At 37.7% G+C, this 19140-nt stretch overlaps 2 pseudogenes; one reads left to right on the top strand and one right to left on the bottom strand.

Moving 5' to 3' along the window:
* Positions 1-3848: 3848 nt before the first annotated feature.
* Positions 3849-5922, bottom strand: LOC147860744 (pentatricopeptide repeat-containing protein At2g03880, mitochondrial-like; annotated as a pseudogene).
* Positions 5923-10182: 4260 nt separating this feature from the next.
* On the top strand, positions 10183-14856 carry LOC147860743 (small ribosomal subunit protein RACK1 pseudogene; annotated as a pseudogene).
* The last annotated feature ends 4284 nt before the right edge of the window (positions 14857-19140 follow it).

Here is a 19140-nt window from a genome sequence, read left to right as displayed (position 1 = left end):
TGAATTGTTGCCGAATTGATGAGAATCTTTGTTGGAATAAAGTGGAGTAGTGGATTCATGTGCTACGTCAAAACTGATGCATGAAGAGTTCTTGTCTTAGGTGGGTTGTTTGTATTGTAGGGTACCTTCATGGACAAGATTATGAAGAACATTATGTGAATATGTTTGAGCAAAACTATATATTCCAAAACTATGAATCAATGATGCGCTTAGATTACAATTATTTGCTTCATTATGCTCCCCAAAAAGTAACAATTTTCTATTAAATGTCGACATCCCGATACGTGTATTTGTTCTATGCTTTACACTATTTACATGGAAAGTTGTACTTCTGCATGACGATAAGCCAATTCTTTTTAAAGAAATAACCTCAACCAATTGTCTCATTGTCTCAAGAAACATAATGTACTATTGTGCTCATTATTTTGTTTTCTATAATTTGATTTAGTCTCAAGTTTGTAAAATTCATATGCTAAAAATGATTGTTTATATCATTAGGAGGCTAGAAACATGACTTACAGGATCAAGAAAAGAGTCTCTTGATGCACATGGCGTACACATTTAACTAATGTCTTAAGCTCATATATGGGACATCGTTTTTTAACGTCCACGGGAGACCAATTACAACCAATGGAAAGACATAACCCATGGTGAGGATTCAACTTCAATTCTTGAAGTTTGGTACTATGTCATGAACCACCAAGTTAGCAATTAGAGATGGAGGAGAAGCGACAAAAATTATTATATTTGAATTTGAGAGAGAGAGAGAGAGAGAGAGAGAGAGAGAGAGAGAGACATCCAAGAGAGATTGACTTGTGATCATTGAGACCATGCTTAGCCCATTATGAGGATTGAACTCAATGTTACAATTGATTATCATCTTCAAAGGTCAAATATGACCTATGATATAAAAAATATAACATTTTTATTAATTACATGTGAAAGTGGCTAGCAACTCTTGATGTTCAAGAACTTTATTAATGAAAATTTGCTATTGAGCACGCACATTGTAATTGGGAGAGAAATTCGTACAAGGATTCGACTTGGACGAAAATGTATGGAGAGAATATTCAAATGTGATAAAAAAAAGCAAACTGTATCAATGTGATACTTAGACTCCCAAACTTGCTTAAGCAAAATGTGCTTAGTCGATGAGTCTCATCACATGTGTCCCCATGTCTCATCTTGTATCAAAGTGAGTAAGAGCCAAGTCGTATGGAAGCAATGGTTCAAATAACAGACAATGAGATGGGCTCTAACATGTATTCATGTGTGTGGTTTCCCTGTTGGCAAATGATATGGAATTGTAATTAGGTGCAACAATGGGAGTATAATGCATGAGTTAGGAACCTTCACATTTCCCTCATATATCACGATACTTTGACAGTGCAAAACGGCCTCAATTATAGAGGAATCTAATGATGCATCATGAAAAGTGAGTCTCATCCCATTTTCAAAACCATTTTATATCTTGCGTCCAAGTAGAACACAAAATTTTACTTTAATATATCTCTTGAAACTTTATGCTTGCTTCCCATGTGATTTTTGGAAGCTCATGTTAGGAATTTTTTTAATCTTAAGCATGTACTCATCAACATCGAGATAGAGATAGAGATAGAGATAGAGACATTCAATCAAATTACATGAGTACATGCTTAAGATTTTGAATGTCTCCTTGGCATGTATAATTACTTTATAAAGTGTAATTTTTTGGACATAGGGGTAGTTTGGTAAATTTGGAACTTCCAGGGGCATTTTGGTAAATAGACGAACTTCCAGGGGTATCCTGGTACTTTTCCCTAGAATGAATGCTTCAATGACTAATATGAAAGCTCCAACAAATAATCAATTCAATATTATAAATGCTATGACCATATATGCTCATTTAATGACAAACAAAGGGTCATGACTCATGCCAATATACAAAGTAGGTATAATCCAAACAGGATTTGCAATAGTTAAAATAAATGAATATGGAGTAGATTTTCTAGATAGAATGATATGTAGGGTGAGCATTCAGAACCACAATTTGTGTATTCACATTTTTAGACAAAACATATGCCTGCCCCACCAAGCATATGTTATGGTTGGCTTATCAATGAGGACAATCTTACTTCACATCCATTTGATAGAGGGGCTTGTCCAGTTGTTGCAGAACATTCCTTATGGGTCGTTTTCATATTCCTTGTTTTGGTTATCTATGGCTAGGTAAACATGAACTTTATATGCTTGAGTGTCGATGTGTTTGGGCAACTTGCTAGTACATCACATTTATGTGAATTCCTCGCATGTATTACAAAAAATGTTAAGAGATTCGTTTTGATAGTTAATAAACTAACCAAATGAGGAAATATATGTACTTAACTAAAGACTTAAATCACACTCTTAAACACATTAAAGGAGAAGGAAATCTAATCACAAGGTTAGAACACAAACATTATAAGTGCAAGACTTATAGAGTTAAGCAAGTACCACCAATCTATGAGAGAAGAAGGAAAGAGAATATCTAGTTTAGATAATGAGAAGCCAATAAAAAGTAAACTTAGGCTAATAATTTAACTTTTATAATTCTTTACATTTTAAGTACTATTGTGGTGTACCTTTTTGTATGTGCATTTCACGCTATGACCTTTATCCCCTTTCATATTTTTGGATGCAAGGCCCTTTGCCCTAATATCCAAATCTTCTCTTTCTCTTTTCATTCCAATGTCAGTGAAGCATACGATGTGCACTAAAAATCTTCCCCAACCTAAGGAGAGCACAGTCTTGGGTTCACACATTCTCATGTGAGGGAAATCAAGGTTTGTAGTGGGAAAAAAGATGGAGAGAGGGTAAGGTGAAATGCATGGTGTGGGGATCATGGGATACCATGTGAATTTTCATAGAGTACAAGACCCAATGATGGGGTGGGCAAGGAGGTGATTGCATGCTAACACTCAAAAGGTGAGTGGTGGTTGTAGGTTGCTATAGGGTCAGGGTTTGATAGGTTGAAGATGGTAATGGAATGGAGGAAGTTCTCAAGGATAATGCAACCATTGGCACACATGTTGAAGCCATTCAAAGTTGAGGGTACTCGTTGCATTAGTGATGTTGCCTTGGAGAACTCTATTCTAGCAATGGTATCTATTGTCGTATTGACACCACAGTAGTGTATCAAGATAAATTCATTAACTTGAGTCTATAGCCTTTATCATTTCCATAGTGGCATTAACAAGGATGATTGTACTTTATCAAGTGCCGATCTACAAAAAAAAGAGTGTAATTTACTGTTATGACAAGTGAATAAAAGTCAATGGTGGTTTGGAAGTTGGAGTAAAGTATACCTAGATAAGTGTTGATGCAGTGGAAGATGACCTACTCATCTCAACCCCATAACTAGTTGATTTTGGTTGGGTATGTTTTTTTTTTTCTCGAGTGCTAGTGATGGCTTGATATTTGTCTTTTTGCGGCCTTTGTCAATATTATTGCTGCATTTGGTGTTCAATATCCTTCTCATAGTCATTGTTTGGGTGATTCATTTTTTGTGTGGTCTTTGTTATAATGCTTGGGGTGTTATGAGATGAACACATACTCTTTGCTTGAGTATGAAGGTGATATGAGTGTGCTTGGTTGTAGGTATTTAGTGTAGTGGGAAACTCAACCTTTTTCTTGAAAAAATATCCTCCATTGGTATTAAAATTAAAGTGGCCAAATGCAATATACAAAATAGTCCAATTTTACATACGACCCTCACCAGTCTTTCTAGGAAAAGATAAGTAAGAAAAAAAAACCTAGCCAATCGTTATAAGCAAAGAAAGTACACTGATGCCATATCATTGTCCAAATCATCAATATGAATAGTCCAATCTCTAGATAAAAGTCAACAAAGGAGTCCCTATACATATACGTGAAGCATTGAACCAAATCAAGATCATTGCCTTTTTTCCTTTTTTTTTCCCTTCTTCAACAACATATTTGTTAGATAACAACACATAACACAATTTCTTTTTTGTGGCTCCAACTTGATGATAAATTCAATTGCTTCTTTTGCCACATCAACATTCCCATGAAGTCGGAAAGCACTTAAAACAACCGTCCATGATGATAAAGAAGGCTCATTAGGAAGATTTTGCAACAAGTTAGTTGTTGCTTCAAGATGTTGCGATGTACCTAGGATATCAACCATACAAGCATAATGCTCTGTTGTTGTTAAGATATGATGAACATAACTCATTGAACTAAAATGATGTCGTCCTTCACCCACAAGTCCAACGTGATTACATGTTGAAAGAACATCGAGGAATGTTGTGTATTTACCATCACATTCTCTTGTTTCATTTTTTCACAGCATTCTAATGCTTTTTTGGATTACCATGCTGCGCCAATCCATCAATAATTGTGTTCCATGTTATAGTATCAGGATGGAACATTTTGTTGACCATCACACTAGCAATCGGCAACGGTTCGATGGTTTGAACCGAACCGAATTGCTAAACTACGGTTTAACGGCTTAACGGTTTCAACGGTTCGGTTCAGGTTTACGTTTTTATTAACGGTTCGGATCGGTTTCAACAGTAAAAAACCGCGGTTCAACGGGTTTTTTTTTTATTTTAAAAAAAGTTTTAAAATTTTAAAAATTGTTTAAAAACAATATTTTCAATTTTAGACCTTATTCTCACATTTTAGGAACATCTTAAAAATTTTAAAAATTTTAAAAAACGAAATATTTTAAATTTTTAAAAATTAAAAATTTGAGCTATGTTGAAAACTGAAACCGAACCACGAAACCGTGGTTTTTACGGTTTAATGGTTTAACGGTTTAACGGTTTGAAAAATGTTTAACAATTCGGTTTAATGGTTTCGTGGTTTGGTTTGGTTTGGTTCAAGTTTCAAAAAATTTAAACGGTTCAGTTTGGACCCTCTCAAACCGAACCGAACCGTTGCCGATTGTTACATCACACACGGATCCTCCAAGCAACAACAATTTGCATACATATCAACTAGGGCACTTCCTACATAAATGTTTGATTCATAATGATACTTTATTATAGTTACATGGATAGAAAATCCTGAATCTAGGGTACAAAGGGATGTGATTGCATTGAGGACACTTACAAAAGTCCCCTCATTGGGCTTTACACCTGCACTTTCTTCCATTTGATAAAAAATCCTCAATGCCTCTTTTACATCACCTTGTAGTTCATATCCAGACATCAATGCAATCCAAGAGACCACGTCCTGTTTGGTTGTACACCTTCATGAAGCATTTGGTAAAATAACATGAGAACATCTTCTCTGCATTCACACTCAGAGTATCTAGACATCATCGATGTCCATGAGACAACATCTCTTATCGTCATACTATTGAATACACTCTTGGCATAATCTATACACTTGTACTTAACGTACATCTCCACAAGAGCACTCGTAACCATCATATAAATTTCCAATCCTTGATCTACTATGTATTTATGAACTTTCTTAACTCACTGTTCCAAATATGTTGGAGGGGCACACGCTTTCAATGCACATACAAAAGTAGTTCTATTTGGTTTCACATTCTCACCCAACATTTCAGACAATAACTTCAAGGCTTCAAAGCAATTACCACTCTTTGCAAAGCTTGTGATCATTGCATTCCATGATACAATATCTCTCATAGGCATGCTTTGAAAAACCCCTTTTCCTTCAACCAAGCTACCACATTTTGTGTACATATTCAAAAGATTGTTCTGCAAATAGGAATTGGGCCTAACACCCCCTTTCTTTAGTATATGATGTAATTTTGTTCCTTCATCCAAAGCTCCCATGCTAGAGCAAAGAAGCAATACCTCTATAATAGAGTTCGATTCTATCCCAACCTCTCCTTGGTACATATGCAAGAGTATTTCCATTGCACTTTAAAAATCCTTGCAATCTGTTTGAAATCTTTGCCGGTGAATGTCATGGTAGGGAAGATATATCCACAATTCGACTCGATGCCTTAATATTTCTTGCTGCCACGACACTTCCACCACACCCATAAAGCATTAATCGAAACAATATTTCAAAATAAAAGAATTTTTAAAACATTTAAAACCTATAATTTGTTAGGAACAACTGTTTCAATTCTATTCTCTAACACACACTGTCGTGAAGATTTCCGGCTATAGTGTGAAATTGGGGTGGAATGGGCAAGTCGGTGGTGTGCAACATGTGCATGTGTATAGTAGGAAACGGTGTATAGAATAAGGGGGAGTATTTATCCCACATTGTAATGTTCCTCCCTCCTTGGGCTATAAAAGGAAGGGAGGGGTCACTTGTGAAGGGGTTGCCCATTTTGAGTGATAAGGGTATACCATTTTGGTCGAGGGTCATTTTGTTAAGAATTTTTCTAGGGTTAGTAACTTCTTGGTAGTCTTCTTCTTGTTCTTCTCCTTCTTGAGAAGTTGGGCGCCGCAGCCATGGCGGCAAAGCTCTGTTAGGGTTAAGTTCTTCTTCTTCTTCTGAGTGTAGCCTGGCTCGAAGCTAGGGTTGTATCTTCCCCTTAATATATATATATATATTCATGACTGTTTGTGCATAATGGTGTCTCTGATGGTGTCGGGTGCATAGCTCCCCTCCTTTGTTTCATGTACATAAGAGTCGTTGCGCGCGTGCTCTCTCTCATTTTCTCTCTCTCTCTCTCTCTCTCTCTCTCTCTCTCTCTCTCTCTCTCTCTCTCTCTCTCTCTCTCTCTCTCTCTCGTGTTCGGTTAACCCTGGTACGTGTCCAGAGTCGGTTTCCTAGCATCGCTTTCTTCCTCGTCCGAGACCCTCGTGGTCCCGCCCCCCTTTCGACACACACTTGCGGATTACCACGACAACACAATGCTTCCGCACATTTCTCCACCTCGTACAAGGATACCTGCACATCTAAAGACCCCGAAAAAACAACCTTGCATGTAAAAACCGCTCCTGTATAATTACGGGAAAACATCCTTAATATTCTTCCCTAATACTTTCAAGTCGCAATACAAGTCCAAAACAAATGTTTCAAAGTCTCATCATGTAATCGGCAACAAACATAGTGGCGATCATCAACTTGTCCTTTTAAATGAAAACCTACACTATCAGGTAAAGCATAATGCAGTAGTAACCACTTAAAAGAAATTGCTCTTCTATACATGGTAGAGCCCATAAACGTTTCCTATATGCCGCCTAATATTGAAATGATATAGCACCTGACTCCCAATACTTTTGTGCAACAGGATTTACGCAATGACGTTGCATCAAGAAGAGTCTCCCATAGGCCACATAATATTAGAAAAAAGGGAGAATCCTATTGTCTTGTTCATTTGACGAGGACCTTCCAACCAATTGCCATGCATAATCATCCAGGTTCCAATTAGGGTGTTCTACCGGCTTACGTTGCAATGCGCATAATTGTAATGCATGGTTCGCCAAAATAGGATTCGGATCTAAGAAAATATTCTTGTCTAATCGAGCAATAACCCTAATGGGTTTTTGGGAGGCTAACTACATAACTTCAACTTCGTCTTCCACTAAATATAGAAGACCAACATCTCCAACCTCATAAAATCTTATTCTACAGTGGTTAGCATATGCCACCTATTAAAATGCTCAAAGGAGAGAAAAGACCATACCATGTATAAGTATTAGCCAAGTTAATTTGCCTTTGACAAATCTAAAGAGCTTGTTGAATATGATTGAACATCAAACATCCCCCACACAATAAAGATGAGAATTGTTGTTTGCCATCATCTGCGAGAAGTTGAAATCACTCCCAATCAGCCACAATTGTAGTTGGTCCTTGTCATGATTTAGCATGGTATGGCTTCAAAAGGATTTGAACCCATGACCTAGTGGCACATGGGCAAAAGCCTTACTAAGCTATACATTGTAATACAAAAAATATTATTTCTATTTATTATTTCACTTAGGAAATCCATGTATATTCTAGATTTCTCTGGAATATTCTAGAAATGTCAAAAGTATTCCTAAAGCCACTATAAAAAGGGGCACATGGCATTATCGCAAACCCAATCAGTTCAACGCCAGTCTTAAGCCTCCTCGCTATCCTTGTATATTCTTTTCACATAATATATCCTTTTGTTATCACCATTCTCTCTCTCCCTCTCTCCCTCTCTCCCTCTCCCTCTCTCCCCTCTCCCTCCGCATACGCTGTAGATTTCCGTCTACTCGCCTCCAATATCCCTTGGGATGACCAAGCATTAATGGAGCAATTTCGTTATGGCCTACGTAACGATGTCAAGGATTTACTCGTGACTTTCCCTAAAGAACCAAAGTCATTTATAGAAGCGATAACCGCCTCTTCGAAAGACATTCGGAACGTCAACTCCAAATGCCGAGGACAAGATCAGAGCCCACCTACGCTTCAGTTGTAGCAAAGCCATTCCCAAGGGAATCATTTAATGCAGTGACACCGAGCAATGGAAATCGACACCACAAGTCGTCGTGGGCCATTATCAGAAGAGGAAAAGCAGTGACGCCAGGCAAATTGATTATGTCTTTATTGCAATGGACAAGGGCATATTGTAGTGAACTGTCCCCATCGACCAAGAAGACGTGTAAATCAAATAACTGCTAGTACTAATAGTACGAAACCTGAGTCTATTTCTCTAGGCGTGTCTGATAGTCCTAATAGCCCAAGCCTTTCAAACAAATTTGAAATCCTTAGTCAACTAGAGGAAGAGTTAAACAATTAAGTCCAACCAAAATAGGAGCCGTGTGGCTGGATAGCCCTAGATCTATGCAACCTATTAATGGTTCCATTTCCTCTAAGCAAGTTAGCAATGTGTTCTTAGCTCAAGTAATGGTTAGTACTAAAAGTACTCCTCCAGTACATGTCTTAGCACTCTTAGATTCTGGAGCCAACTCTTGCTTCATGGATAGGAATTTTGCCCAAGCTCATCAAATATCCCTAAGAAAACTTTCTTGCCCAGCATCTGTAGTAGTTATTGATGGTCGTACCATTGCTTCTGAAAAAATTGTAGAAGAGTCAGAGCCGGTTCAGGTTGTCCTAGATAACTTGGTGTGTGTAGTATCATTTAATATAATTAGTAGTCCAGATCATCCAATTGTCTTGGGGTTACCATGGTTCAAATTACATAACCCAGACATAGATTGGAGAACAAGAGAAATCCGGCATCGACAAACCCGAGGATCTACTCATAGGATTGCAACCATTTCGCTACATCAATTGCGTGAGGAAGGTCGCAAGGAAGCAATGTTTGACTTCACAGTATCAGTAAAACCTTCCAACACCACTAAAGAGATCAACTAGGGAGTGTCCTATCGTAGATTGGTGATGATGGACAACTACACCCTGTTGCCTTTCATTCCCGAAAGTTTGAAGCTGCAAAGATCAACTACGAGATCCATGACAAAGAACTTCTTGCCATTGTGGATTCATTTCAACAATGGCGACATTTTCTAGAAGGTTCTTTTCAGCAGATCATTGTTTACAATGATCATAAGAACTTGACATATTTCCAAAATGCTCGAGTCTTGAGTTGGCGACAAGCCCGGTGGGCGCAATTTTTTACTCACTTCGACTTTGTCATCACATATCGCCCCGGGATGTAGCAAGGCAAAGTAGATGATCTTTCTCGATGCTCTTATATGGAACTTCGTATAGGGGAACCTACATTCGACCATCAAAAACAAATCCTTTTGGGTCCTACGATTAATGGTAGTTAATGCCATAACAACTTTTGAAGATCCCACTCTTCTTGATTCCATTCGAGATCATATGGCCAATGATGAATTCGCCAAGGATGTTTTGGATCATATCGTCCCCGATCGTGCTTCTTGCTCACAGTCGAAAAACCATCGTAAGGACTATCATCAGTTCTATTGGCATGGTGGTTTTTTGTTTCGACAAAACCTATTGTATGTTCCTGATGGTCCGCCATGACTACAAGTTTTACAACATTGCCATGACACCAATGGCTGGTTATTTTGGAGTGTGCAAAACTCTAGAATTAATTTCTCGACACTATTGGTGGCCTCGCCTTCGTAATTTTATTGAGGAGTATGTTCGCAACTGTGATACATGTTGTCGATCAAAGAGTCCTCGGCATTGATCCTATGGCTTACTACAACCACTTCCCATTCCTGAAAATCCTTCAATTTCATTACCGATCTCCCAGTTTCAAAAGGTTTTGATGCAATTCTCACAGTGGTTGATCGATTTACCAGAATGGCACATTTCTTGCCATGTACGAAGTCTATTACCAGTCAAGAGGTGGTCGATCTCATTATGCGGGAGGTATTTAGATATCATGGTCTTCCGGATGATATTATTAGTGATCGTGGTCCACAATTCACCTCAAAGTTTTGGAAGCACATGTTCAAACTTCTCCGCATTTCGGTTAAGCTTTCTTCGGGCTATCATCCCAAGACTAATGGCCAAACTAAGCGTACCAACCAAACTTTGGAGCAATATCTTCGTTGTTTCATCAACTACCAACAAGATAATTGGATTGATTTTTTGCACTTGGCTGAATTAGTTTACAACAACTCAGTCCGTTCTTCTACAGGATATTCTCCATTTTTCGCAAATACGGGCTATCATCCGAGTCGGTGGACGATGAATGTGCATCCAGACGTTCTTACCAACCTTGCTACTAAGGATCATCTTAGTCACCTCCAAGAAATTCACGCTACCATTCTCCACAATTTGCATGATGCTCAAGTTACACACAAGAGGCTTGTGGATCGTCATCACCTACACTCCTCCAAAAAGTTCCGCGTTGGGGATCATGTATGGCTTCTCCAACGCAACATCAAGACCACTTAGCCTTGCAGTAAATCGGATTACCAACGTTTTGGCCCTTATATGATCACTGGTAGGATAAGTGATGTTGCATTTCGTCTTGGCCTCCCTCCACACATCCGTCTGCATCTGGTGTTTCATGTATCCCTTTTGGAACCTTATACTGCAAGTTCAATTCCGGGCCGTCTTACAACACCCTCACCACTTGTTGAGTTCTTGGACGAACCTGAATTTGAGATTGCTGCCATTCTCAATTCTAAAATCGTGCGCAACAGTGCGGAAAATAGCGCTCGGCCACAACCAAGTCTTAAACAACGAATGGAAGAAAGACAAACTAAAACTAGATGCTCGGGAGCTTCACTGTCAAAACTTGTATGATAGCACGTGAGTTCATCAAAAGGGGTTTAAATTAACCATTGAGATACAAAATATATATACATAAGGGTATTAATAAATAGATAAAAAATATATTTACATAAGCGTGTTATCAATTACGCTATAGAAAAAAATTACATAAGCCCATGAAATATTAGATATTTCAATTAGATAGTAAAGAATATATTATGCAAACAATAGTCAATTTTGGAGTAGCATACATACATATACATGCATACATCACATATACCTACATTCAAACATTACATCCATGAATATGTATATACATGCATTACACACATTTATAATGCATACTGACTAAACACGAATATATGTACAAATATATATTACCATATGTAAATGCATACACAAATACATATATGTAAATGCATACATGCTACATACATATTTTGTATGTTACATATTACACACATATATTATTATGCACACAATTATATACAAATACATATATACATACCAAACACAAAAAATATACATACATAAATAAAGGAATGGGCTATTTGCCCCCCCATTTTGGCTATTTGCCCCCCCCCCCCCCCCCAAAAAAAAAAAGAAAAAAAACCTTTTTGGCCTCCTAAAAAAAAACTTTTTAGCCCCCCTATTTTGGCTAACCCCCCATTTTGGCCCCCCCAAACCCTTTTTCGTTCCCCTCCCCAAACAAAAAAACAGTCTCTGATATAGCTCGGCTCCTCCCCCTCCCTCACCCCAAAAAAAACATTTTGATAGCTCTCTCTCCCTCACCAAAAAAAAACATTTTGATAGCTCTCTGATAGCTCTCACTTCGTAGCTCAACACATAGTTGTCCCCTCCATTTTGCCCCCCAAATTTCTAGTAGTTCTCAACATTTTGGCTATTTTGCCCCTCAATTTTCTGGTCGTCCTCAACAATTTGGCTATTTTGCCCCCAAATTTCTGGTAGTCCTCAACATTTTGGTTATTTTGCCCCCCAAATTTCTGGTACTTCTCAATATTTTGGCTATTTTGCCCCACAAATTTCTGGTAGTTTTGCTAATCCCCCATTTCGTCTTCAACTTCAATTATCAATAGAACCTTCACTGAGAGAGGGGCTCTAATCAGTTTTATCAAGGACCATTTCCGTGCTCAAAATATAATTGTTGTGGCGGATAAGCATAGTGACACATTTTTTTTTGGGGGGGGGGGGGGGGGCAAATAGCCAAAATGGGGGGGCAAATAGCCCATTCCTAAATAAATTACATATTATATATACACACACATACACATACACATAAATACGTATAGTGACAATATTATATGTATTACAAATCTACATACATACAAACAAGTTATATATATATATACACACACACACACAAACACATAAATAAATTACATGCTACATATCATATAATCCATTCATATTACACAATATACAAATTTACATACACATACATACATTACATATATATATATGTATATATTTGCATATGTACATTTATTCCACATATCACCATATATATATATATATATATATATATATATATAGGTTATATGGGACCATACAAACTACAATACTTAAATATTTACATACATACACACACATCATATATATGAGTGCATATTACGTACATATTACACACATACATACATTATATATGTATATTACATACACATACATACATACATTACATATGTACATGCATTATTACATATCACTACATACACATACACATACATACATATTATGCACATATTATAAACACACATCCAAATACATCGAATCATGTACATGGACATATGCATATATGTATACAGATACATACATACATACATATTCCACATATCACCATATATATACATAGGTAATACAGGGTCATACAAATTACAATACTTATAAGTTACATACACACACACACACATTAGATATATGTATACTTACACATACGTTGGATATATGCATATATATTATGTGCATATTGCAAACATACATCCATATATGAGCCATACACATACTAAACACGAAAAAACCCTGAAAAGATACATAAATACAATACATATTACATATATACACATACATGCATTCGTACATGAACATACATATAGCATTCATACATTGTGTACATACGTACACATGCCTACAATTATACATTTATAAATGTTACCAACTTACATCCATACATGTACATGCATGCATGCATACATACAATACAAATGTACATACCTACACACATACATATGTGCATGTGTATATATGTATGTGGTGCGTGTTGTATGTGTGTGTGTATTGTATTGTATGCATGAATACACACACATAACACATACACACATGCCATACATAGAATACATACATATGCACATGTAAAGAACATACACACACACACACATGCCATACACAATACATACAACACATGCAATACAATACAATATGTACACACACACACACATACATATATACACCTGCAATACAATATGTATACATATGTACATCAATAGAAAATACACACACATAACACATACATACATGCTATATATACAATACATAATACATACATACATATGTAGAAATATAGAACACACATAACACATACATACATACATAGACATATGATACATACAATACATACATACATATGCATATATAGAAAACACACACACACACACACACACTAACATTAACACATACATACATAGACACATGATATACATACAATACATATATAAGCACATCTATAGAACACGCGTGCACACACACACACACACACACACACTCACATGTTGTACATACAATACATACATACACACATGCCATATACACAATACATGCATAAGCACATGCATAGAACATACACAATTACCCATATAGTAGATACATACATACAACACATGCAATATAATACATACATATGCACACACACCAAATATACATACATACGTAAGGCACATGTACACACACACACACACACACACACACACACACACACACTACAACATTATTTTTAAAACGCGTGACAAAGTCACGCTAATTGTTTCAAAAAAAGGGGGGAAGAAAAGGGGGAGGGGGATTACATTCGTGTTTTAGCAAAAAATGGGGGGGGGGGGGGATGAAGAGAATGAAAGGGAGGGGAGTATACATATTTTGATGTGGGGCAAGAAAGAGGGGAGAGACAGAGATAGATCGAAACCGTGGCGGAAAACTCAGCGGCCACAACGACTGGCTCACCTCCATTTCTTGCCCCATCATCAATGGGTACATGATTGTCTCTGCTTCTCGAGACAAGTTTCTTGTTGTGTGGTCCCTCACCCGAGACGAAAACTATGGCAATACGAAGAAACGCCTCACAGGTCATGGTCATTTCGTATAAGATGTTGCCATCTCTTCCAATAGGAAGTTTGCTCTATCAGTATCAAGGAGTTGGGATGGAGAGCTTGATCTGTGGGATCTCTACTCCGGTGCCACAAACCGTTGATTCACTAGACACTCTAAAGACGTTCTGAGCGTTGCCTTCTCTGCAGACAATCGTCAGATCGTTTCCACGTCGAGGGATCGATTCATCAAGCTTTGGAACACTCTCGGCGAGTGCAACTATACTATCCAAGATGGACATGCACACACCGGTTGGGTATCATATGCTACTTGTCACCTATTACTGCGAATCCTATCATGGTTTATGGTTCATGGGACAAATATGTGGTGTGGAACCTTAATAACCTTAAATCACCCGCTAATTACAACAATAGGTCATAGTTTGGAGCTCCTCCACACAGAGGAATATTATGTGAAAATCCATCCATGCTATTGCAAGTGAGTTGATCTAAAAAGTTCGACATTATGGGTTGTATGTACCGTTGTTGTAATCATGTTGTGTAGTTTTTCTCCTCCTAATGATTTTTCCATGGGTATGGTATTTTTACGCAACAAACATTAAGAAATATGCATTTTTGTTGAAAGAATTGTCAATTTTGGGTCAGATATTAAAATAATTTTATTTATACTTGCAAGTTGGGAAAGTGTGGAAAATGGGATCAACCAAATAATTATCCAAAAGTTGTTGTCGCATGAAGGTAATGACATGCATGTTTAATGTGTTTTGTGAGCATTTTGTTTATGCTTTCACTTCAAAAGTTTCATTGTTTAATACAATCATAAAATGTAGTTCTTGAAGAATTTTAAATTGGGATTTTTTTTTCCGAATGATTCTCAACGCTCATAGGCGTGGCTATCATTTGGGCCTATGCATACCTCCTGACACCAATGGGAGCCTACAGACATACATGCCTTTGATGTTATTGCTTCCAATTGCTGGATTGATCGAGCGTCATTGGTTGTTTCATCACCTTGGTAATTTGAGTCATATTGATTGTTTCTATTGTTCATTGCACAATATAACATCGTTTTTTAAGTGCGGGCAATTAGATAGAGTCACCCTTTGAAAATCAATAAATATAAGTGATGTGAATGTATATCTCAATGTTATCTATTTTTGGGCAAGGAAGAACATGTAAGGGTGATGTAACACGATGGTGAATAACACTTACATAAATGTGTTACTCATGGATAAATATTGGATACACATTTTTTGGTGATATAAAATCATTGTTCCTCTACCGATTCTCTTTTAGTAATTCCTAGTTATATATTGCAAGTTATACGTATCTAAGTTGATATTTAGATGGAACATCAAGGTTGCCGAAATTGTGAATTTCTAAGCTTTGCATTCCTTATACTCTTCAATGGGGTGCTTCGACGTTTCATGCAAGTCATATGGTCAGCATGATGGTTGCGGTGCTAGTTTCCATGGTTGAGGTAAATTTGTCATGTTTAAGTATGTTACTAATACAAGAGGCATAATTGAAACTCTATTTTGGTTTTATTTGTTGTGAATTGGATACATGAATTCCCACAATGTGTTTTCATTATGTAACAGTTAATTTGTCAAGACCAAACCTATCTATGATCAATATTGTTGTTGAGACCAAACCTTTCAGATTAGATGTTCTTGAATCTGAACCTTTGTGGGTTCCATAGCTTACTTGCTATGTTTCTTTCGTAGAGAGATTAGGGGCTATGGCTATGGAAGAGATGTTTAAAGGTTAAAAGAATTGTGTGTGGTTGCATTGTAGGAACTTAAGGACTTAAATGCTGAAGTTTTCTTAGAGAAAAACTCGGTATGTGTTTGTTTTGGCATTGTAGCAACTTCATGTAGTGAAGTTCTTTCTCAAGTTGAATGTTGTGAATTATTCTTGCACATCACATGGTATATTCTTGTTATGATATATCTTCTGTTAAATATATCATTTTTCACTTCCATGAAACCACGATACATGCAATGTTACATAGGCATGTCAAAGAAGATGGCATTGAAGGTGATCCTATTCTTTGAATGAAGGTGGTATGAAGACACACATACTCTCCACGCTTACATACATGAAAATATACATACAAACAAGCAAACATACATTCATACATACACACACAACAAACACATTCTAAACAAAAAAAATGTAGAAAAGAAAAACAAAAAATACAAAAATGAAGAAAAAAATAAATAAATACTTGTTAAAAATAGTAAAAACAAAAAATAAACACGTTGCAAAATGATTGTATGTGAGTGATGCCAATAGTGATGAGTTTTGGCATCACTACCAACCTATTTTATTGTGACATGTATAGAATACACATTCACATAGATCTAACATGCACATATTTAGAACACATATATACATACATACATAGACACACTGAACATAGACACATGGCATAATACAATACATACAACACGTGCAATACAATACAATACATACATACATACATAAACATGGAATACAATATAGTACATGTATACATACACATGCAATACAATACAATACAATACAATACAATACATAAACATGGAATACAACACAATACATACATACATACACATGCAATACAATACAATACAAGACATGGAATACAACACAATACATACACATAACATATACATACATACATACAACCATGCATAAAATATGCCCAACTCATTCAAATAATATAATGCACATTGATATGCATGCGTTTTTCTATGTAAGGGTATTTTAAATAGTTGTTGTCAAAATATATATTGACAATAAGGGGTATTTTTATTAACCGTTTTTTTACAAAAGGGTTCTAAAATAGTTAAAAAACATATGTATAAGGGGTTTATAAAAGATATCTTGAACGCACGTGATACACCCTCTTTAAATATAGTGGAGCCCCCGGGACTAGATGACACAGGATGTTTAAATGAAAACCCTAAATGGAAAAACCACAGGAGCCCACAGACTCCACCTATCACTATGAGGGGAGGAATACAATATGAACCTCGAAGGCAACGACCTCGAGCTCCATGTCTTCGCCAACCAGCGATTACAACAGAAAACTCGTTCTATGTCTCTCTTTCTCTCTCACTCACTGTGTACACACTCTATCAACAACTCTCATCGCACATAAAGTGGTTGCCCTAAGTCATATTTATACTTATATGACTTTAGGGCTATTTACAAATATAGGCTCGATGGGCTCACTATGAAACATATTTACACATATGTTCTTGGATTCGGTTTGCACCGGATCCATCTGGATTCACTCGATCCGGTTTTCGGGTCTCATCCGGAACCCTTCCGGATCCGGTTTCTTCATCCAGCTCCTCCGGTTCTCATCCAAATCCCATCCGAAGGGACCGAATTCCCAACAAACTCCCCCTTCACTCCGGCATGGGATTTCTCGTTAATCCAATCCGTCTTCGGCACGCGTCCAGCTTGTCGATTGAAAGCACTTTGGTCAGCATAACTGATCCGTTCTCCTTCGTGTGGAACTTCGTTAGCACAAAGTCTTGATCTTCTACCTTCTCCCGGAGCCAGTGATATCTCCTCTGGATGTGCTTGGTCCGAGAATGGTAGGCCGCGTTCTTCGCAAGGTGGATGGCACTTTGATTGTCACAGTAGAGCCAGAATTCCTCCCGTCGGATCCCTAGCTCTCTGATGAAGTCCTTCATGCAGATGATCTCCTTGTCGGCTTCCACAACTGCCATGTACTCCGCTTTCATTCTTGACAATGCAACGGACTTCTGCAGCCTCGACTTCCATGATACAGCTCCCCCTCCATAAGTCATGACATATCCGGATGTAGACCGGCTGGTATCCGCATCAGCTAACATATCTGAATATGTGAATCTGTCATGTTGGGGTTTACTGGAGCCAAACCGGAGGCACATACTCGAGGTGCCTTTCAGATACCAGTGTCGTGAAAATCCGTCACTATATGCGGATGTGAGGTGGAACCGTCGAGGTTATGGACTGGAAGGAAATAGGGCTCACACCCACAACACAAGGAAGGCTTACACAAACAAGGCATGAGTATTCGAACGTGTTTGTGAAAAGGAGAGGTGCATGGGCAAGCCTGAATCAACCCCTAGTCACAAGGCGAACGAATGCACGTGAGGAAGGCTTACACACAGACACAAAAGGAAAAGCCTTACTTACACACACGAGAGACAGAGTTTCGAATGCCTTTGTGAAAAGAGAGGTGCATGGGCAAGCCCGAATGCTCCCTTGTTACAAGACACACGAACACACAAGGAAAAGGCTTACTTACACACATGAGAGACAGAGTTTCAAATGCCTTTGTGAAAAGAGAGGTGCATGGGCTATAGCCCGAACGCTCCCTTGTTACAAGACACATGAACACACAAGCAAGGTTTACACACGGGAGACACAATTTCGAACACCTTTGTGAAAGGAGAGGTGCATGGGCAAGCCTGAACGCTCCATTGCCACAAGTCGCACAAACAGACAAGCAAGGTTTACACACGGGAGACAATTTCGAACACCTTTGTGAAAGGAGAGGTGCATGGGCAAGCCCGAACGCTCCCTTGCCACAAGTCGCACGAACACACAAGCAAGATTTACACTAACACGCAAGACACGATTTCGAACTCCTTTGTGAAAGGAGCGGTGCATGGGCAAGCCCGAACACTCCCTTGCCACAAGTCGCACGAACACACAAGAC

The sequence above is a fragment of the Azolla caroliniana genome, unplaced genomic scaffold (assembly GCF_043228905.1).
Source record: "Azolla caroliniana isolate FFs.n. ecotype wild unplaced genomic scaffold, voAzoCaro1.0.p SCAF_8, whole genome shotgun sequence".
In the NCBI taxonomy this organism is placed as follows: Eukaryota; Viridiplantae; Streptophyta; class Polypodiopsida; order Salviniales; family Salviniaceae; genus Azolla; species Azolla caroliniana.
The sequence above is the reverse complement of the archived record's forward strand: the minus strand, read 5'-3'. Positions and strand labels throughout refer to the sequence as shown.